This window comes from Anguilla anguilla, chromosome 2 (assembly GCF_013347855.1).
Source record: "Anguilla anguilla isolate fAngAng1 chromosome 2, fAngAng1.pri, whole genome shotgun sequence".
NCBI lineage: Eukaryota > Metazoa > Chordata > Actinopteri > Anguilliformes > Anguillidae > Anguilla > Anguilla anguilla.
In genome coordinates, this window is record NC_049202.1 from 607,501 (window position 1) to 630,000 (window position 22,500).

General features: G+C 48.8%; 1 protein-coding gene across 5 annotated transcripts in view; it reads left to right on the top strand.

Annotated features, from left to right (window-relative positions):
- zmiz1a (zinc finger, MIZ-type containing 1a) overlaps positions 1-22,500 on the top strand; it is a 147,933-nt gene that overhangs the window by 22,619 nt on the left and 102,814 nt on the right. For all 5 annotated transcript variants that reach the window (XM_035403904.1, XM_035403909.1, XM_035403905.1 and 2 more), the window contains exon 2: positions 16,891-17,046. The gene's annotated coding sequence lies outside the window, so the exon portion shown is untranslated. The remainder of the gene's footprint in view (positions 1-16,890; positions 17,047-22,500) is intronic.

Consider the following 22,500-nt stretch of genomic DNA (forward strand, 5'->3'; position numbering starts at 1 on the left):
TCGGGGCTGGGCCCCCCCGTCACACACTCATGACACGCTCCACTCTGCTGCAGGTTTGGGTTAGGGTTAGGGTTAGGGGGCGTGGGGGGGGGGGGGGTAATGCGTCGGGGCTGGGCCCCCCTGTCACACACTCATGACGCGCTCCACTCTGCTGCAGGTTTGATTCTCAGGTAGTGCCCCTGCTGTTTTGCTTTTAAGAATAAGACGTTTGCTTTGGCAACATTTTGAAACATTTCACCTTCTCACTTGTGCTGCATCTGCATTGTGATATCAGGATTGTGATATTAAGGTTGTGATATTAAGGTTGTGATATCAGGATTGTGATATTAAGGTTGTGATATTAGGGTTGTGATATTAGGATTGTGATATTAAGATTGTGATATTAGGGTTGTGATATTAGGATTGTGACATTAGGGTTGTGATATTAATGCCATGCAGATGACTGCTGGTTGGGAGCAGCATATTAACATAATATATCTCTAATAGTCTGGAGAGCATTCTCTTGAAAATTTAACCCTGTGAAATTTTTGGATCAAGATTCTCCACCTCCTTCGAGCGCAATTTGATACTTGAGGTCTGAAGTGTTTTGAGTGGAAACGGCATGAATGATTGATAGAAGAAGCAAAAGCTGCTTAAGATCCTCCTGCTCCAGGGCTATCAATAATTCAGAGCACTTTCGGTATTTTGGTGGCACATGAAATATAAGAGTCACTACTTCTCAACCTCAAGCTGATCATGTCTCGCAGAGGAATTAGCACTTTGCGAAGACGCTTTTATTTAATTAAATTTTCCCTCAACATCGTTTGCTTTACGGGATGTAGATTAAACTCGTTTGGCGTGTGACTGTGCAGCTGCTGAATTTTCCCCTTTCCCACTGAAGAGGTGCCTCTTTTTGTTTATTTCTGTGAGTTAATGACGCTGCTGTAGGTCTTTCCCTGACTCCTTTTGAAAGGGCAGTCCTGTTGATGTCAGAATCTGTCCTGTGCACGCATAACACGTCTCTTTTTAGGAGGTGATTAGATTTCCCACAATTCTGCAGTTTATGAATCGCAGCCGAGCTCTTGTGAGCCTCCACCTGGCAGCTGAAGAGTAGACTGCTGCTCGTGACGTTACTCAGTCCACCTGTCTGGAACATGAAATCAGGGGAAACCCTTCTTGCTTCAATATTAACCTGTTATAATGATGTTATAGAGCGTTTATTAACTGTGTGCAGCGTAGAGCAGAGGAAACGGGGGCTCGTTTTGTGATGGTGTGTTTGTAGCTACATGGTGTGTTTGTAGCGTGTTTGGATGGTGTTTTTGCAGTGTGTTTGGATGGTGTGTTTGTAGCGTGTTTGGATGGTGTGTTTGCAGTGTGTTTGGATGGTGTGTTTGTAGTGTGTTTGGATGGTGTGTTTGTAGCGTGTTTGGATGGTGTGTTTGTAGCGTGTTTGGATGGTGTGTTTGTAGCGTGTTTGGATGGTGTGGTTATGGTGTGTTTGCAGTGTGTTTGGATGGTGTGTTTGTAGTGTGTTTGGATGGTTTGTTTGTAGTGTGTTTGGATGGTGTGGTTATGGTGTGTTTGTAGCGTGTTTGGATGGTGTGTTTGTAGCGTGTTTGGATGGTGTGTTTGTAGCGTGTTTGGATGGTGTGTTTGTAGTGTGTTTGGATGGTGTGTTTGCAGTGTGTTTGGATGGTGTGTTTGCAGTGTGTTTGGATGGTGTATTTGCAGTGTGTTTGGATGGTGTGTTTGTAGTGTGTTTGGATGGTGTGTTTGCAGTGTGTTTGGATGGTGTGTTTGCAGTGTGTTTGTAGTGTGTTTGGATGGTGTGTTTGCAGTGTGTTTGGATGGTGTGTTTGCAGTGTGTTTGGAGGGTGTGTTTGTAGCTACACGCGGGATGCTCAGTGTGCAGTGTGCTTCACACACACCAGCACACCTCCATATTGAGTTCAGCAGACAGCATTGGAGGCCAGAAACGCAGTAATTATGTAGATCAAAGCTGGTGAAATCATTGTTTACCGATATTCTCGTCCCGGCTGAGGCAATTATGCATCGGAATGCGAAATTAGCTCGGAGGTGAGGATTTATTTTTATTTTTAACCAGCCGCAACCTCCAGGAAATGACGGAGGCGCCTCATAGGGGCTGCGTGTTGTTAATTGCGTTTGGAGGCGGGGCGCTTGTGCACACGCAGTGTGATCATTCCCTCCACCGCCTGGGGGATGGGGGGCTGGGGGGCTGGGGGGGGGGCACGGTGCGCCTCCGATTTCTGCTTCATTCCAACTTAGCAGAGAGAGGAGGAGGCTTGTGTCTGAGCATCTGAGGAGCTGGAGGAGGAGGGATGGAGGGTTGCGTGTGATGTTGAGTGTGAGTGTTGAGTGTGAGTGTGTGTGTGTGTGTGTGTGTGTGTTGAGTGTGCGACTCTGCGATGCTGTGGCCTCTCTCAGAGGTGGATTTATATTTCTGTGTTCGGGGGTCACTAAAAGCAGAGGTGCCAGAAAGCATAAGAGCAGGGAGGGAGAGGAAAGGGAAGAGAGGAGAGTTTTTGCGCTTATTGTTTTTGAAGCGTATTCCTCCCGTCTGCGGAGTAGATCCTGTTGCAGAGCTGGCTGTCAGCTGCATGTCATCCTGCGATTGTTTCCCGCAGAAGCCCTTCCACACGGCCATTGTTCTGCGTCTGAAGGGGACAGAAGTTCCAGTCTGGAGTTCTGCAGCTCTGCTGTTTCTCATCCACATATCTGTGCGCTACGTCAGGCTCGCAGAGCTGAGCTCCAGCCTGTCATGAGTCAACTGACATTATGTAGATAAGACATTTTCACTCTCTCACGCACCCACACACACGTACACGCACACACATGCATACACACACACACATTCTCTCTCTCTCACACACACACACACACACACACACACACACTCTCTCTCACACACACCCACAGCCCCCCCCCCACACACCACACACACACTCACTCATACACGTGCACACGCACACTCACACACACACACTGCTCTCATCACCTGAGACATCATTGTGTCATGTGACAGATTTATGAAAGAAGGTTAATATGAATACTAATAATGGGGCAATCACAGCACACGGCTGGAAGTGTTGCAGTTGACCTTTGGAGTGGGGGCATTATCATTCTGAGATGCGTGCGGTGGGGGGGGGGGGTGAGGAGGCCTCACGTGAGTCACTGGAACACAGGAAGACGCGTTTGAGGGCGGACCAAAGCCACAGCGCTGCCCCTTCACTAAAGGGGAGGGGCATGCTGACTGCCGCCACTCACCACTCGTGTTGGGTGCAAAAAAAAAAAACCTGTTTCCTGTACAGCATCATCCCTTTCACCCGCAGCTCTACTGCAGCCGAGCCGGCCGTGCTCCTCCTCAGCTGTGATGCGCTGAGCATTCTGGGAGGTGTAGAGGCCCTGGGGAGGGTGGAAGTATAGATCAGGAGGCAGGAGAGCCTCGGCCCTGTGCACGGAGGCTGGGCTGCCTTTAATATTTAACATGTCGCTGCTTTCCTGGCTTCCAGAAGGAATTTGAACTTGGCCTGGTCCTCCTGCGTCGCTGTTCTGCTCTCAGCACGGAGTCACCTTCACAAGTCCCTCGCGGTGCTCAGAGAGCGGCGAGCGTTGGTCCCGGTCCCTGTACATCAGTTCTGGAGCCTGATTAGCCTGCACGATTAGCTGTAGCTGTTTCTGTCCTAAGCTCTCCGTATTTTTGTGAATGATTTTGCATTACTGAAGAGTTAAAGGCTCTGTTCAGATCATCCTGCCCCGTTTTCTCAAGGCATAATGAAAAGGTAGAACGTGGCAGATAATTAGCTGTAATTACAATTCTCTGACCCCCTCCTTAGCAGCAACAGGATAGCTGTGGCAGTGAGCGGGCGTCTGCATGTGTTGGTATGTTTTGTTTCTGTCGCTCAGAGACAGCACGCAATCTTTTCGTAATATTTTACTTTAAAGGTGTGTGTCACCAGGTTAGCTGCAGGAAACCGTAATTATGCACCTCCCCCTGTAATTAATTGAATCCTTAATTTGTCTCTGATGGATGCTGGTCTAGATGAGAGCATATGGCAGTGAAGCTTGAAACGGTCTCTCGGTCGAACGCACTGCTTCTGTCACTGCTCCACTAGAGTGTGAGTGTTGAGCGTGTGAGTGAGTGTTGAGTGTGTAAATATGTGGGAGTGTGCGTTGAGTGAGAGTGTTGAGTGCAGTTAGCAGAGTGTTGAGTGCCTGAGTGTTCAGCCAGATTGTGTCTCCAGCTGGGTGTTTCTGCTGATGCGGCTCATTTTCCTGCTTTTCCATCAAGAGGGGGAAAACCAGCCTGGAAATATAATAAACATGTATTTCTTACTGTCACCTGCAGAAATGTGTGAAATGTGTGTGTGTGCACCTGTGTGTGTTTGTGAATGTTTGTGTATGTGTGTGTGTGTGTGTATATATGAACTAATTTTTCATATAGAAAGAGCTAGTTTTCCTGTACACCCAGATGAATGTTATTACACACAATGTTGTTAGATGCATAATTTATAGTTTTCATTTTCCAAATTATTGCTCAAAGTGTCTTTGATTCTCTGTCAAACCCTGCCTTTCCCTGGGGAGACCTGAATATCTCTCATTCTCTCCCGATCCTCTTCTGTTGCCGTCTTCATTAAACGGGGAAAAAAGAAGAGCTTCTCAGCACGACTTGAGCCGTTCGTATCACATGGGTGGTATTAACTGATTTACAATGGGGATCTCCAGGATGGCTGCTTCAGAAGCACTTGTGTTCCCTCTCCTGAAGCAACCTGCTTAGTGCACTGTAATGGCTGACCACTATTTACATAAGGGATAAACAAAGAGAAGTGTGGGATTGATGAAGTAATCCACTTGCAGACTCATTAGGGCCTGAAGCAGGAGGCTGCTCCAGCGCTGCTCCAGCTCGCAGACTCAGGCTGCTTAAGTGCTAATGGGAATGGAGCTCGTTAGGACGTCCCACTCCAGCGCGCTGCAGCGCATCTCCAGTCGGTAATTGATGGTCTTTAGCGCAGGAAATGCGTAGCGTAGCGTAGCACGGAGGAGCGCAGTCTGTTTGCTGCATTCATTTTTCACTCCGGTCCGGTTCAGCCAATGAGCACGCTCAGAAAGAGTCTCCTGCAGAATCCCACCTTCCTGCTCTGTGCCAATAACATTATCTATGGTATGTCCTCCAAACCCACCAACCATGAGTGCCACACATTGGCTGCTGTGTGCCACACAATTTAAAAAAAAGATGGATTAATTCATGTCTGGGCATCTTGAATAAACATCACAAGGTCAAGCTGACAAGTAGCCTATACACTAATATGTGTGCATATATTAATAAATGTTACGTAGCTAGCATGGGTGCAATTCACATGGCCAGTTATGTTCTTCATTCACACAAATATCTGCTTTGATCAAAATAGTTTACATGAGTTAAATATTAGATTAATATTAATTGTTTAATTAATTGAGATTAATTTGTTAAATGTTTGTGGAATGCATTTACTTTATGAAATGAATGTTTGGCTTGATATGTAGTGAAATTGTGTAGTTTACATTATCTGGAATTAACAGAATTTCCTACAATGTGTATGCATGTCAGAGAACAGTTATTGTTCTGTACTTGTCCTTACAAAGATGCACCCAGGCATATTGTCCATCTTGTGGTCACTGAGCATTTAACTGCAGTTCGACATGCTAGAAGCCACAGCTGGATGTTTTGACTGCTCAACTGAGGACTTCTTGTGTTGTTTCTGAGATTATGGTGGTCATCTGCCACCTTTAATTTTCGTAGATGGTTTGAGTTTTTCCCATTTTAATGGCTGAAGTAGGTCTGCATTTCGATGATTGATGCGCACTTAATTTCCTCTCTGTTCTGGTCAAGAGGGGCGTGTATTCAGACCTCTGAATTATGAGTGCTCAGCTCTGGGGTGACAGTGCTATTTGGTCTCATTGTATTGTACCCTTATTTAAGCTGATAGCACTAGTTATTCATGTATTTATTACATGTGCAACAATTTAGAAAAAAGACAAAAAACAAAAGAAAGCCCCAAACAAGTCATAGTGGTTCTAGTTTTTCCAGAAGTGCTTTGACTGTTTTTTTCTTTCCGGTTGTTTGTTCTTGACTGCAAACCATTTCTATTGTTACTCTGTTGTCATGTTTACACATAACACAAGTGATTCTATCTGTGCTTATTCCGGTGAGGAAAGGTTCTCTGTGCTGCAGGTTCAGATATTTAATAACCTGTATTGTGTGTGATTAGTGCAGTTTTGTTTGTTCTGTGACTTGGTGTGGCACGGCCTCAGGGCTCGACTTTCATCATCAACATCTGTTTAGTGAAAGAGTAAAACGACAGCTTCTCCTCCCTCAGCCAGTTGGGACCATGAGGCATTTGAATTTTGGGTATTTGAATACCGCGCCCCCTCCTCTCCCCCCTTCACCAGGCCTGTATGAAAACTCGTCTTTTCTATGTAAATATTGGCTCTTTGCAGAGGGACGTCCGTTCACTTACACAATAAATCATATGAAGGAAATTTCTGTTAATTTATGCGCATTTAATGCCCCCCTGGGCTATTGTTCTCATGGCCATATGAAATTGCTCTTGACTAAATATTATTAGATATTTTGTTTATTGTTTGGATGAGGATGGTGTTTATTATTATCACTGTATTATGTGATATTTTGTTTATTGTTTGGATGAGGATGGTGTTTATTATTATCACTGTATTATGTGATATTTTGTTTATTGTTTGGATGAGGATGGTGTTTATTATTATCACTGTATTATGTGATATTTTGAAACCTGCTGAAGAGATGAATCAATGATGTCATTCAGTTACTGAGAATTATGAGCAAGGAGGCTACCTGCAGAGGTGTTATGGGATGGAGGTTTTTTATTTGGGTATTTGACCTGAAACAGGCAGCCGCTGAGCCCTCAGATGTGTGCTGTGCGTGTTTGTCTGCCGCCTCGAGCTGCACGGAGATTTCGGTTTTCCATATTTGGTCATAACAGGAAGTGGAGTGGCGTCTGCTTTTCCCAGCTCTCCACTGAGCGTGCTCTGTGTACTGATGCATGCTGCCTGCTCTCTCTCTCTTTCTTTCTATCTCCCTCCCTCCCTGCTCTCTCTCTCCCTCCCTCCTTCCTTGTTCTCTCCCTTCTCTCTCTCTCTTTCTCTCTACCTCCCTCCTCTCTGTTTTTCTCTCTCCCTCCTCTCTCTCTTTCCCATCTCCCTGCTCTCAATCCATCTTCTATCTCTTTCTCTCTCCTCCCTCCCTCTCTCTTTCCCCTCTCCCTTCTCTCCTCTTTCTCCCTCCCTGCTCTCTCTCTTTCTCTCTCCCTCTCTGTTCTCTATCCATCCTCTCTCTGTCACTCTCCCTCCCATCTCTCTCTTTCGTTCGCACCTCTCTCTCTCTCTTTCTCTCTGCCACGGTCTCCCGTTTTCCCACTGTCTGATCTATTGGGAGGCTGCTGTTTCTGGCAGAGATTACAGTTTCCTGATACCACACATACTGAGAGTCCGTTTTAAATCATTTTTTTAAATATAAAACATGACCTACTTCCTGTGGAAAAAAAGATCCACATTTTAAATCTCTCAGCGCTGTCTATATTTTTCATTCGACTGTACTGTTTGTTTTGATTATATTTCAGAACGTTTTTACAATAATGTCTACCTTTTGTTTGTGTTTTGTAGTTCGGGGTCGAACCTGTGCATTCCCGCGCTTAACTGTGCGCGGGGTAGAAAAGACGAGAAGAAGAAAACGGTTCCGTGGCTGTGAAAGTGATCACTCTTTAGGGCGACCCTTCGGCTCCGCTGTCACGCTGAAATATTCCATCAGAACGAAATGAAATATTTCCGCCCCTCCTGGTGACAGCGGGGGAAATGAACGTGCGGAGGAGCAGGCTTCCTCCTCGATGGTCGCGCTCGCCCGGAGATGGGGGGCAGGGTGTCGCTCAAATCCAGCCAATGAGCTGAGGGAATCAGATTTTCTGTTTTCCAAGAAACAGCTTGTTATCCAGAGCATCCCCCCTCACTGTTTCTGAACATCGTGAGATTGAGGAAGAAAGAGAGAGAGAAAGAAGGGGGGGGGGGGGGGGGGACAGAAGAGAGAGAGCCAGCCTGGAAATGCAAATCCAGGTCCTTAGCTATTCCGTGTGACAGATCAGACCTCATTACGCTCACCTTTATATAGTAATTGCCTGGAAAGGAGCTCCGTCTACCATTAGACTTGTTACGTTTGCTCACGATAACCCCGCGCCGCCTCCCAACGGGAAGCGAGCGCGTGAAATAGCCAGGTGGCCGCAGGCGCAGCGGCGGCCGAAAGAGCTCGCATTTGCCTTGCAGATCAACCAGCGCGCGCGCTGCAGCCAATGATGCGCTCTCATCTGCAGCCTGGCGTCTGCCGGGGGACGGAGTACGCATTTGCACACGTTCGACAGCAGGCTTCAGTCTCCTCCCGGAGCCGTCTCCTCCTTCCTCATACTCAGCCCAGACAAAGGAGAGAGTCGGGCGAAATCGGCCACTGTGCAGAGGAAGCTTAATGGAAATTCGCTCTAGCATTATCCTATAAGGGGATATTTAGAAGCAGGCATACAGTTTAAATAATAAAAATTACAAAACAGCCACCAATTCCTTAAAATAATTTTTTTATTTAATATACAATAATCCTAATCTTATTGTCAGACTTAATTCTGAAATTGCCCATTTCATATTGTAAACTGAAAGAAGAGCGTATAGATTTATGGATCATAAGCGCCTCATCGCATAACATCACGTTTTGAGAATGCACAGTGTGTGGTCAGTGCGCATTGTACATTTAGAGTGCTAAAGGCGCACGCGCTGTGAAAGACGGTCGGGTGAGCAGCTAGACATAAAGCCTGTTCCCTTTGCAGGAGAAGGCAGAAAATGGCAAGCTCTTTTATCAAGTAGACAGGTACCCTGACTGGCAAGTGTGTCCAATACAAGAACCCGTGGGGGAAGGCTTAACAAGCGTAGGCTACTGCTGGCATGCGTGCGCGCGCACATGTCACGGACAATGCAATGAATGGATTTGAGGGTTGGATAAAAATAAAATAAAAAATACATTGAGAAAACGGGAAAATGTTCGTTTGGACGTTTGCCAGGCAACGGTCTGTTTTATAGGTACGAGGGAAAATATGTCATAACATGAAAAAATGACAAATTTCAGCAAATGAATAGTTTAATAAGACGTTTGGGGAAGTGAGCACAGCATGACGCAAATTACCTGGATTAGCATAGCGAAATGATGCATAATTTGCGGTTACTGCTCTGCGGATCTTCTGTGCGCGAGCAGCCACTGTTAATTACAGCGCCGGTAACGAGCCGCTGCATCTGAAGGGATCAATGAAATGTGAAGAACGAGGCACTGACGGAGCTGGTTCTTTATATCCGCTAATATACCACACTTTTAATTGTGATCTGTAAGTGCAATTGTTTGAAATGATGATGATACAAGCAACGAGCCGTAATATTCGCAAATATTTACGTATTTTCACCCATTACCGTTTGTTGCTAAACGTATAGGGCACTGCAGCTATGTGGACGGAGCTGACGCTAAAGACAGGTCACTTAAACCGGGCCTTTCGGGAATCCGTGGCCTGACCACGTTACCTAAAAGTAGCTTGGGTATCAAAGCGATTCACAGGAATGAGAACGGACTTCACAAAGGGTGTAATTAAGAGTGTGGAGACCGGTATAGCCCGGTGTTCTACCTCGATTCCATTTTCAGAACAACCATGTAGGCTACAGGTCAGGCGTATATAGAAGTAACAGTTTAACACCATTCTGTTGTATCTCTGTCTCCGACACGATTCTTTTTGAACGATGGCAACTATTTTAAGCATATACTGTAGAATAAAATATCTCATTGGTTTTCTTTATGTTGGTTCTGAGTAAGGTCATGTGCAGGGAATTATCTGAAGACGTAATCTTTTGAAACCCAAGATACATATCAAGGATTCGTTTAACGTCTTTAACATGTCAACAACAGGAAGCTTGCTGAAGAGCAGTCCGGGTTTATGTGCCGAGGTAATGACAATTAAGAGTATCCCCGCTTACGGAGGTAATTACAGGCCCGCGCGCCTGGCCTTCACTTAAGCGTTTCACTGTAAAAGTGACGACGTGACTGAAATTACATCTTTTCACATCAGACATGCACTGAAAAACTCCCACATGAAACCATGTCTGTACAGCTTTTATTATCTAGAAGAAATTCTTTCAGCTTAAACTTCCTCATATGTGGTTTCTCACATGTATGGTACGTATATACTGTAAATTAATACGTTAAACGTACCCGATAGTATTCCGTTCAGTCTGTGTAGCGTTACGAGGCGAACTGGCAACAAACAGATGAGGTTGCACTGCATCACATACTACAGAGGCAATATTCCAGAGGGATTAGAAAAAAAAAACGTTTCCTCAGTTCTTGTAACATGGATGTGTGGGTTTTATTCAAAAACTAAAAACCAGAACTTTTTTTTGGTGCCACACGAAACTGTCAGATACCATTTGACTGTCAAAGCAGCTGAGCACGTGAATCATTCTGCGTGGCTAAGTTGCTGCACATCGATTTTACACGTCAGTGCGCTTGTGTTTGTTAACACCTGCCTTGTTTCTTCTCCATACTCTTATTTGTACTGTGACTGCACATTGCTAGGCACTGTAAACATTAACAACGTTAGCTGGCAGTAGTAGAATTTTAATACAACATATTAAAAAGATATAAGAAGCAGAAAAATATCTGAACATTTTTGTATCAACATTAGTTTTTTAAACTTTGTGCTTTTAGGTCTGTTACAAGCGGCCGTATGCATATATGTAGTGTTTTAAAGGCAGCTTTTATACCAATGGTTGGCTTATTTTTATGTTATTTTGTATATACAAGCACAACGCTGACAGAAAATGCATTAGTTGTGCAGGTACATGGTGAAACGAGGACTGCTTCAGTAGAGGTGAATGTGTACAGTGATTTAAATGTCAGGGTCGTGGTGGTTATGCAACTCCTTAAGGCTTAAATGTGGGTTTAGTGTGGGTACGACTACATGCCCCTGCCAACCTGCATGGAGTTCATGCCATCTCAGCATGCCCCAACAGCTACTAGATTTGTCTGCTAAAAGCGATCACCATTTTGTCAGATGATTTACGCCACACCCAGTAAATTAGTGGGATTTCATCTCTTTGCATTTTTCCGTCTCCAGTGAAGCTCTTTTGTTCGCCCGTTTTTCATTGATCCCTTTGGGATTAGATGCATTCGCAGCGAGTGATTAATTAGGAAATGGTGTCAATGGGCCTATAAAATGATTAGGTACAAGGATTATATTTATATAATGAACATGATTATAATTATTATTTTCAAAGTCCTTTATGCCATTATATAAATTATGTCCTAAGTGAAGTACCTGTTGCATTTCCCCGTTCAGAGTTCTAGCCTTGATCGCGTGTGAAAAAGATTTTCCCTTACAAATGCTAAAAAAGGCGATGTGGAGCTGACTGCGCGCTGCGTGCAGAAGGTCTTCTGGACTCTGCACATTTCATTCCAAGCGGCACCCGGCGAGGTTTATGCAAATCCCCAGTTTGAGCAACGCTGCTGTAATTAAAATGCAAATTTGCTCAAATTAGGATGCAGGCGTGTGCGGCTGGTCTAGATGCAGGCGTGTGCGGCTGGTCTGGATGCAGGTGTGTGGTCTGGATGCGGGCATGTGCGGTTGGTCTGGATGCAGGCGTGTGCGGCTGGTCTGGATGCAGGTGTGTGTTCTGGATGCGGGCGTGTGCGGCTGGTCTGGATGCAGGCGTGTGCGGCTGGTCTGGATGCAGGCGTGTGCGGTTGGTCTGGATGCAGGCGTGTGCGGCTGGTCTGGATGCAGGCGTGTGTTCTGGATGCGGGCGTGTGCGGCTGGTCTGGATGCAGGCGTGTGCGGCTGGTTGGGATGCAGATGTGTGCGGCTGGTTCTGCGTGTAGGTGGCGCTGTGCGGTCTCCATGGGGACCAGCAGGCCTCTGCGCGTGTGTAGGCCTCCAGAGCGCTGCTTCAGAGAGCAGCGGGGAGCTGAGTTAGGCCGCTCTTACGCGCAGTGACATTCTTTAACACCCAGAAGCCCCTGGGCTCAGCAGGAAACAGCCGAGCGCAGCGCAGTCCGTGTCTGCAGTAATGCAGCACTGGCAGGTGTGTGAGTCCGCCAGGACCCAATTAAACCCAGGAAGCTCAGCTCAGGAATAACAGCAGTGGTGTGTGTATTCTGGGCCTGGCTCGGTGGGGGCTTTGAGATGGGGGGGGGGGGGTTTGTGTGATTTACGTCACAGAGATACCAGGGCGCCGGGTGCATCGCCTCGCACGCCTTTATGAGCGGGAGAAGGCTGCTGCTGTCTGGTGAGCGCTCCACAGAACCCGCACTCCGCAGAACCCGCACTCCACAGAACCCGCACTCCGCAGAACCCGCACTCCACAGAACCCGCACTCAGCAGAACCTGCACTCTGCAGGACCTGCGCTCTGCAGAACCCATGCTCCACAGAACCCACACTCTGCAGAACCCTGCCGCAGAACCTGTGCTCTGCAGACCCCGCACTCTACAGAACCCACACTCTACAGAACCCATGCTCCACAGAACCTGCACTCTGCAGAACCCATGCTCCACAGAACCTGCACTCTGCAGAACCCATGCTCCACAGAACCTGCACTCCGCAGAACCCATGCTCCACAGAACCTGCACTCCGCAGAACCCGTCTCATTCCGGTGTCTCCCATGAAAAAGTTGTTTTCCTGAGATCTGTGCCCAAGATTATACACCAGCATGCAGTGTTTAAGAGCATGGTGGTTGTGATGGGCAGAGCTGGCACTGAGCCTCTTCAGGAGCAGCACGCTGAAGCAGAACAGAGTTACTGCACACAGCTGGATAAACACGCTTCATCACCGGGCAACCATGCCATTTTCCCCACTGTGTAGTTCTTTTCGCCTTTTTGTGTTACGGATAGTTTATCCGAACGTAAATCCAATCGATGCCCATCGATATGACGCTGTAAGTCGTCCCCTGGAATGTTATGGGAAATAATGTGTGGTGACATATCGCTGAGCATTGTGGGAAGACTGTGTAGGCTGAACACTTGTACATTCTGGTTTAGTGAATTCTCCTGATAAGTTCTTTTTTCTTTTTTCCGTAATCACCTGACAGCGTCCGTCTGTGCGTTTCGTCACGTGCAGGAGGATGTGTTTTTGTTTTTGTAGGTGTTACGCTGACAGGCAGACAGGCAGCATCACCGAGAGGCTCTGTTTACATGACAGGCGTTTTGTGCTTTCCGTTTGCGTGCCGCATCTCAGTTGCTGCCGGCGACAGCGTTGAGGCGCAGGACCCGGCACCGCCCACCCGCCCACGCTGCGGTGTTGAGGCGCAGGACCCGGCACACCCGTGCCCCCCGCCCGCCCGCCCGCGCTGCGGTGTTGAGGCACCCGTGCCCCCCCCCCCCGCCTGCCCGCTTGCGCTGCGCCGTATTATTCCACTTAAACAAATCAATCCTGCTGCAGCCGAGCGGTTTTTTCGCCCCTGTCATTATGAACTGTTTGCAGTGCACAGCGCATTGATTTTTCACAGCCCTGGAAAAGCAGTTGATGAATAGAGTGGAGGTATCTGGGGAGAGCCTCATTTTAAAGGAAAGAGACCTCCTTTGAGCCCCGAGCCTGCCTCTGTGATCCCCCCCCCCCCCCCGAGCTGCAGAGTGGCTGGGGTGGGGGGTGATGGGGGCGGGGGGGGTGGAGGTATGCAGCTTTAACTCTGTGGAAGAAAAGAGGAAAAAAACTGGAGGACACTGGAGACCTGGATCTCCCGCAGAGCAGAGATGATACCTTGTGGTTAGAGGACCATTACAAGCAGCGTTAGCTCTGGCCTGTCAACCAAAACACAGCTCTGAAACTGATCAAACCCAAACACAGCTCTGAAACGAATCAAACCCAAACACAGCTCTGAAACTAATCAAACCCAAACACAGCTCTGAAACTAATCAAACCCAAACACAGCTCTGAAACGAATCAAACCCAGACACAGCTCTGAAACAGTTCAGTGCTTTCTGTCTTTTCTGTCTATGTGTGTGTGTGTCTTCAGAGAGAAATCCCAAGGGCTGAATATGGATGTGTTCAATCCATCCATTATCTAAAGCCACTTATCCTGGGCAGGGTCGCGGGGGGTGCTGGAGCCTATCCCAGCATGCATTGGGCGAGAGGCAGGAATACACCCTGGACAGGCCCCCGATCTATCTATCTGTACTGCCTGAGACACTGCTGACTGGGGCCAGCGTTTCCCGCTCTGGGCCGATAACGCTCGTCCTGCCACTGTGGTCCGAGTCACAGCTAAAAGAAATGGAGGCTATTCAACGCCGTTCATTTCTCTGAGGGTTTCACCGAAGCGTTTGGGTCACAGAGGAAGCCGTTTGGGTTAAACACAGACTCCTGTCCCGGAGGGTGAAATAAAGTTTGCACCTCGCCAGCCTTTATTGAATGAATTTTCTTTATTGGCGTAAAGAATTGAAAGGGCCTTTCTGTCATTGTTAGGTCCACAGCTGCAAATGTGTCTGTGTTACATACACACGCTCCTTAATGAATTCTTTTCTTTAGGAATGCACGGCAACAGGAAGTTCATCTACCTCAGTTTGACTCTGAGTGACAGCGGTTTGAAAGAGAGCCAAGACAAATCATTTTGTCAAGATAACAAATGAGGTATTAAGAGAATGCGAAAACATGCTGCTTGGTTTTCTGTGTAAAACCATGTGAATGTCAGGTAATCGGGCCTGTTGGTCTTCTGCACGGTCCTGTGGGTGTGGGCTTCAGGTAGAGAATACAGCTGTGTAATAAATATGGACATGGTGAAGGCAATCTGTGAATACAGTACAGCAATGTGAAACAGTGCTGTGTATAGCAGTATGTGTCCAGCTGCTGTACATGTCTGCACTGATTATATTTTACATGGTAGAAAAAAAGTTTAAAAAATATGTATATGTATTATTGAGTGTGTTGGTGCACTTTCCCAGGTGTTATTGGAGTTTTTGAGTGAACTGATTCTTAATGTTGCTCTCATTCCTGTCTAGTATCAGTAATTGTCTGTTTTTCAATTTTTTCCTCTAGATTTACCAACAAACTCAATTGCATCTCCAGAAACTAATTTTCCGCTACATTTATTTCCTCATAAATGTTTGCTTATTTCCCTGATTGTCATTTCTGCGTTTCGGGATCTGCTGGAAAGCGAAATGTTTCGCTGGAGTGAGGGAAGGTGTTAATTTAGGCTGCTGGATTTGCGAAATTTTCTACCTTTTGTGGCGACACCTGAAGCGTGCAGATTTGCATCTGAAGAGAACCCGCATTCCGTCGACAGAACAGCTTCGGCATTTCAAAGCAGGTTTTAGATTCAGACAAACAAGGCGACGGTAACTTTGCAAATCCAATTATTTGAGAAAAGTTGTATTGATCTTTGTGTGTATGTTGGCTACTTTAAAGTAAGCCTGTTTGCAAACCGCATTGGAAGAAATCTATACTTCGGCTTGCTGCAGTACCAGCTTGATGTAGACAGTAATGACTGACCAGCAGTGTCAGCCATCAGTAAAGGTATGCGTGGAAGAATTCAGACACTTGCCCTGAAGATGCTGGAGCCTAAGGGTGCCTGTGCTACCTGTGTTACTGTTTTTCACCTGTAAGCTCCTGAGCAGCTTGTGTATTTTGCGGGAGAAGAGTCTGTTAGTCTGCAGACAGGCCTCCAGGACTCATGTAGCTGCTGTGATCCTCCACCAGCAGTGCGTGTGTCGCTGGGTCTTACGTTATCACTGTAGACGAGCACAGACCTGTCTGGTCCGGGTGACGTACGCGAAACACACGGCTGATTCTGTCTCTCTCACCACCCACCTGTACGAAAGATGACTTCAGCTGCGCAAATAGAAGTCACCTAATGTGGAGATCAGCGGCATAATCCTAATATGACCTGAATATAACTGTTATTCCAGTTATGCCCTAAAAGCCAGTCGTGGCAGTATTGATATTTCTCTTCCGCTGAGATAATATTCTGATCTGAGATGCCCAGACTGGCTCTTTTATCCCACAAAGAGATGTGCAAAGGGAGTCACACAACATTTAGAGGGGATCTGCTACATTCCTCCTTCACCCTGAACCTTACATCCATTGAAGTGCAGATGGTTGCAGGTTTGAGAAAATGAGTCTCAAAATGAGTCATTTAGCGCAGGATACAGCACTGGGGGCGGATCTCAAACTTCTGACTGATATTTACTCTTTAAATGATCAAATACGTATGAGAAAGAGAAGTCTGAGACTGAAGTATCAGGTAGTTCTGTTTAACTAGCAGCCTGCATGGTGAGCTCAGGGGATGTGCTGGTTTGATTGTGAGGGGATGTGCTGGTTTGATTGTGAGAGGATGTGCTGGTTTGATTGTGAGAGGATGTGCTGGTTTGATTGTGAGGGGATGTGCTGGTTCGATTGTGAGAGGATGTGCTGGTTTGATTGTGAGGGGATGTGCTGGTTTGATTGTGAGGGGATGTGCTGGTTTGATTGTGAGGGGATGTGCTGGTTCGATTGTGAGGGGATGTGCTGGTTTGATTGTGAGGGGATGTGCTGGTTTGATTGTGAGAGGATGTGCTGGGTTGATTGTGAGAGGATGTGCTGGTTTGATTGTGAGGGGATGTGCTGGTTTGATTGTGAGGGGATGTGCTGGTTTGATTGTGAGGGGATGTGCTGGTTCGATTGTGAGAGGATGTGCTGGTTTGATTGTGAGGGGATGTGCTGGTTTGATTGTGAGGGGATGTGGTGGGTTTTTGTCAAAGTAAATGCATTCCCTTGGTTTCCCTTCTTCACGGATCGACACTATTTTGATTGTAACAGCATTTTTTCCCCTGTGGTGTCTTTCAGGCGCTGTCCATTGCGTGCGGAGGTGAGGGCGTGATCAGGCCCTGTCCAACGCGTGTGGAGGTGGGGGGGGGGTGTGTGGAGGGGGCGTCGTCTGCGTGATGTGCGGAGGGAGGGGGGGCCAGCTCCTGGAGAGGACTCGTGGCGCGTAGCACGCAGGTGGGTGTGTCTCCGTACAGGTGCGTGTGGGTGTGTCTCCGTACAGGTGCATGTGGGTGTGTCTCCGTACAGGTGCGTGTGGGTGTGTCTCCTGCTGTCCCACTGTCTGATGGTAAAATGTCCCACATCACTTTGCGGGTGGGGGGGGGGGGGGGGGGGGGGGGGGGAAGAGAATAGGTACCGGGTTTGGATTTGGTAAGTGGTGAAGTCATTATGGGCTCAAAGTCCCTGAAGACAGCTGCTGGACGCGTCTGGAGGGCTTCTGTCTTTGCCGTGCGGTAAGAGCAGGGTTTAGTCTGTGGCTGTAGCTGGATTAGCTACCTGTGGTTCACTGAGCCCCACAGGGCTGCTGGGGGCCGCCTGCCCTGTAGAACACCGGGCTGCAGTAATTCAGGGTTCATTTTCTAAGCCCAAAATTGCCGTGGTGGTGCAGTCATTACCAATGAGCTAATGATAGGTGTTTGACTGCTTTTCCTGCTCACAGCTGCCGCCTGGCTGTGTGGCAGAATTGGCTGGAGAGAAAGAGTCCGTCCTGCAGCTCGGATCAAAGCGAGCTGCCCCGCCCCTTCTGCGCGTGTCACACCCCGTGCGCTGTGTTTGTGTGTGAGTAAGGCCCAAAGTGTCAACAGCAAACGCACAATCAGGGGCTTTTGTTGAAACAGGAGCTCAGTGGTGCACAGTGTAGTAGTGCAGTAACTCTGACAGGCACAGCTACAGCACAGCAGAGTTACAGCACAGCACAGTATCGCATGTCAGGCTTAGGGTTAGAACAGAATCTGCTCCAGCGTTAAAATCTAAACGCTATGCACACATGACATGGAAGCCTATATATGTGCATGTGCGTGTATGAATATATATATATATATATATACAGACACACACGCGCACACACAAATGCAAATTAAAAACAGTATACATGCGTGTGTGTGTGTATGTACAGTCACACGCGCACACACATGCTCGCTTGCTTTCACATGCAAACATTCCTCATGATGTTAAAGGCACACAGGAACAGTGGCAGTGTCTCCTCCTCCTCTCCTCTCCCCTCCTCCCCTCCCTTCCCCTCCCCTCCTCCTCTCCTCTCCCCTCCTCCTTTCTTCTCTCCTCCTTTCCTCTCCCCCTCCTCCTCTCCTCTCCCCTCCTCCCCTCCCTTCCCCTCCCCTCCTCCTCTCCTCTCCCCTCCTCCTTTCTTCTCTCCTCCTCTCCTCTCCCCTCCTCCTCTCCTCTCCCCTCCTCTCCTCCTCTCTCCTCTGTGTGCTTGTACAGAGCGTTGATTTCATGACCACCAGAGAGGTGACCACCATGGGACTCTAAGCGTTTAGGCACAGAGGGTCCCACTCTGCACGGGACAGGGGCCTGGGGGACCCCACACCTGCATCGCCGTGGGAACAGCTCCCACCCACAATGCCATTTTACGCACATATTTCACAGAAAATCTGCTGCTACAGCACATAGCCAGAGACACAGCGTGGATGTGGACTCCCACATCTACCGCTATTCATACTCCTACATAAATACATATTTATTTATTTGTGTAATTGTATACATATTTGTTCTGTCCCCATCCTGAACCCGGTAATGCAGGGTTCATATGTAAACAGATTCTTTGAAATGGTCTCTTACACAATGAGTTATTATTATTATTATTTTCTGGGATTAAGAATGAGGACATCCAGAGAAATAAAGCCCTGGTTAATCTCGCTCAGAGGGGAGTGTGAATGGGGAGGGACTGACGAACATCTGCCTGGCACACAGCGTAAAGCAATTACCGTGGAAACGGCGGCCGAGGGAGGCGGCTACGGCAGCGGGGTGTGTGACACGCGCAGCGCTGCTTCTCTCTCTCTCTCTCTCTCTCTCTCTCTCTCTCTCTCTCTCTCCCTCCCCCCGCTACCGATCTCCCGCTCTGCACATGGCTGGGGCCTGCGGGGGAAGTGCTCTGTAGTGTGGGACAGGAGGACTGCACTCAGGAACAGAGAACTGGGGGGGTGGGGGGGGTCTTTAGTCTGCCTGAATAAAATGGAGATCTTGGGATAACAGGTACTGAGAAAGACATGATGCTGTAACAGAAGCATATTATGATGCTAATTGACACTGAATTGGTGCTCAATAAACGCTTATTGCATAAACGCTATTTATTTAAAAGCTGCAGGTGTGTTCCGTCTTCTGTAGAAGTATAACGGGCCAACAGCCTGGCAGGGTATTTTAGGAATGAGGCGAACAGGCAGAAATCTGCAGGTTAAACTGTGGGTTGGACACAGCTGTTGCCCCTTGGAGCAGGATACCTGACTTAAACGACCAGAGTTAAATGCCCTGCTGCATAAATGTAAGTAGGTATGATACCCTGTGCACAGGCTCCTGAAAGGCCTGTCATAGTAACCATGCAGTTTTGCTTTGTGTGGAGTTCCTGGGCTCCTTTTATAACTGCTAGTCCTGTATGTTCAGTGTAATATATGATCGCTGTGCAGGTAAATATGGTGTCATGTTCATTACCTGAGATGTTTGCAGGAGCGTAGCACACACAGGCAGATTATAACACACAGTGTGTGTCTTTGAGTGGGATCTCACATCCGTCTGTCCTGATGTTCCAGGGGTTTCTGATCTGAACGCGCAGGATTCAGTGGGCAGAGAAAAGCTCCTGCACTCCTAACCAGGCCTGTGGCATTATGAGCAGACACTTCCTCTTCTGAGCGGCTCACAGACCAGTATCCTGCACAGGCTCTCACAGTTAACCTCGCGGAAGGAAGGGAGAAAAAAGCTCTTCCTGTCTGCGGCCTCTCAGAGATCTGCAGCGATAGTGCAGAGGGTCCGGTCACTGTGCGTGAAGAAAGGCTGGGGGAGGCGGAGGCTGGGGGTGGCTGGGGGAGGCAGAGGCTGGGGGGAGGCTGGGGGGAGGCAGAGGCTGGGGTGGTGGAGGCTGGGGGGAGGCAGAGGCTGGGGGAGGCTGGGGGAGGCAGAGGCTGGGGGCGGCTGGGGGGAGGCTGTGGGGAGGCAGAGGCTGGGGGAGGCAGAGGCTGGGGTGGTGGAGGCTGGGGGAAGCTGGGGGAGGCTGGGGTGGTGGGTGGAGTCATGAGCCTCCCATGTGATAGGTCAGTCCATGTGGGTCCATCATATAGTAAAAGAGCAGGGCAACGATTGGCTAATATCAGCAACCTGAGCGTACATGACAGTTTTATCACACAGCGGATTAGTCTGCACAGCTGGAATTAATCACACAGTCTTGTCTCTTTGCTCTGGGGGGGGGGGGGGGGGTGTATTGGCTGATGTCTTCAGTTGTGGGGGGGGGGGGGCAGGGGTGTTTACTAATATGGAATATATTCCTATGGGTGGGGGGGGGGGGGGGGCTGGAGCAGTTATATGTATACTGTGTTTCTGATCTACCCTGTACTCCTGGGCTGTGTTTACACTTGGGGAGGTTTTCCTCACAAGCACGCTGCTCGCACACGCTCTAATACTCTGGTGGTTTTGTGCGCACATTAAAATCATAATTCTTTTTCACTGGCACATGTGAAGGAGTAAAACCCGGCTGTGGAGTCTGAGAGAGATGGAGTGGACCGGCTGCTGGAGCTCTTCAGTGTGGAGCAGGAGGCGGAGGGAGGGGGGCGGTGGGATGGCTGGTGCATTAGTCATCTGAAGTGGGGCACGGACGCGGCATCCTTCAGGAACATGCACGGCTGTGCTAGCCATGCTAACTGTGCTAACTGTCCTAGCCGTGCTATCCATGCTAACCATGCTAGCTGTGCTAACTGTGCTAGCAGTGCTAGCCATGCTAACCATGCTAGCTGTTCTAACCGTGCTAGCTGTACTAACTGTGCTAACTGTGCTCGCTCGCTCGCTAGCTCACTCCTCCTGGTGCTGATGACCCAGTAGCGTGTCGTCTAAACAGTGGAGCTCAGTACGGGATGTGTAGTGGGGGGGGGGCTCTAAAAATAGCCGCAGCATCGGCTCTCTCCCGCGCTGTGGCTCTCTCTCCCGCCAGCGCGAATGGCGGTTTGGTTTCAGTTCAGTCAGCCGGCCAGAAAACCAGAGCACTTCAGCCTCCTCTCCCTCCATCTGGGAAACGCTCCGGAGGTTCCTGCTTCTCAGCTGCTCCCCAGTGCCCCCGCGGCCCCCCAGCGTGGCCCCCCCCGCGCCCCCCCCCCGGCGGCTCGGGGGCACACTCACTCGCTGAGCACACCCCACCACAGCCGTGCCGGTCACATTTCTATGGCTGGTTGTAAAGACGCTGCTGCTGCACAGAGATAAAGAGGCGAAGAGGCCTGCAGTGGAGTGTGTACCGTCCATTAAAATAATATTACCATCGCTGCTGCTCTGTATTCAGAAATGTTACCTGGGGTTTCAACATGGGGGGGGTGGGGGCGTCTTCTTCTCCTCGACTGAGAAATGAAGACTTTCTGGAAGCGTAAGGGTGGCACAAACAGTCCCCCCCCAAACCCCATTAATCTATTTATACCTCCGTCCCTCTCGCAGAAGCACAGCGATGGCACCGTCTTACCTTCAGATAACCTTGGCTGCAGTTCCCTGTTTTGTTCTACTTTCCGTACCGCTGAACCTTTTAAAGAAGCGCAGTGCCGTTCAGCTCTTCTCCCCTGAGCTGTGCCTCTCTTTCTCTCTCTTTCTCTCTCTAAACTCCAGAGCTGAGCGAGCTGCAGGGTTTGGGAGACAGTGGTGAATTACCGCCCTGAAATTCCGCATTGCAAAACAAACAAAAAATAAATAACAACACAAAGATAAAAAGTTAAGTAAATGCTTACATACACGCTGACTGTGATGTGAAGGAGGTTATATAATTATGGGCCGCGTTTCTGGTTCGCGTGTTCGAGTGTTTTCCGTGTGATTAATGAGCGTAATATGCAATGCTTCACAAGCCCACAAATTAATTAAAGGCCCAGCGTAGTGCGTTTGAAGAACACTGGTGGCTCGGAGTGGCTGAGGGTTTATGAATGATCTAATCTCGCATTGTCGCGCTCGTCCTCGCCGCTTCCATCGGTAAACAGAACAACGGCCTTATCATAACACTGCTTCCAGGCCACGCCCCCGATTTGCTTAATAAAACAAACGAGGCCGTTTCAGCTCGCTGGTGCTTCAGGAACATCGGTGCTCACGGGCTTCCCCGCTCTGCTCGAAGGCTGCGCTATCGGGCTTCCCCGCTCCGCTCGCAGGCTGCGCTATCGGGCTTCCCCGCTCCGCTCGCAGGCTGCGCTATCGGGCTTCCCCGCTCCGCTCGCAGGCTGCGCTATCGGGCTTCCCCGCTCCGCTCGCAGGCTGCGCTATCGGGCTTCCCCGCTCCGCTCGCAGGCTGCGCTATCGGGCTTCCCCGCTCCGCTCGCAGGCTGCGCTATCGGGCTTCCCCGCTCCGCTCGAAGGCTGCGCTATCGGGCTTCCCCGCTCCGCTCGCAGGCTGCGCTATCGGGCTTCCCCGCTCCGCTCGCAGGCTGCGCTATCGGGCTTCCCCGC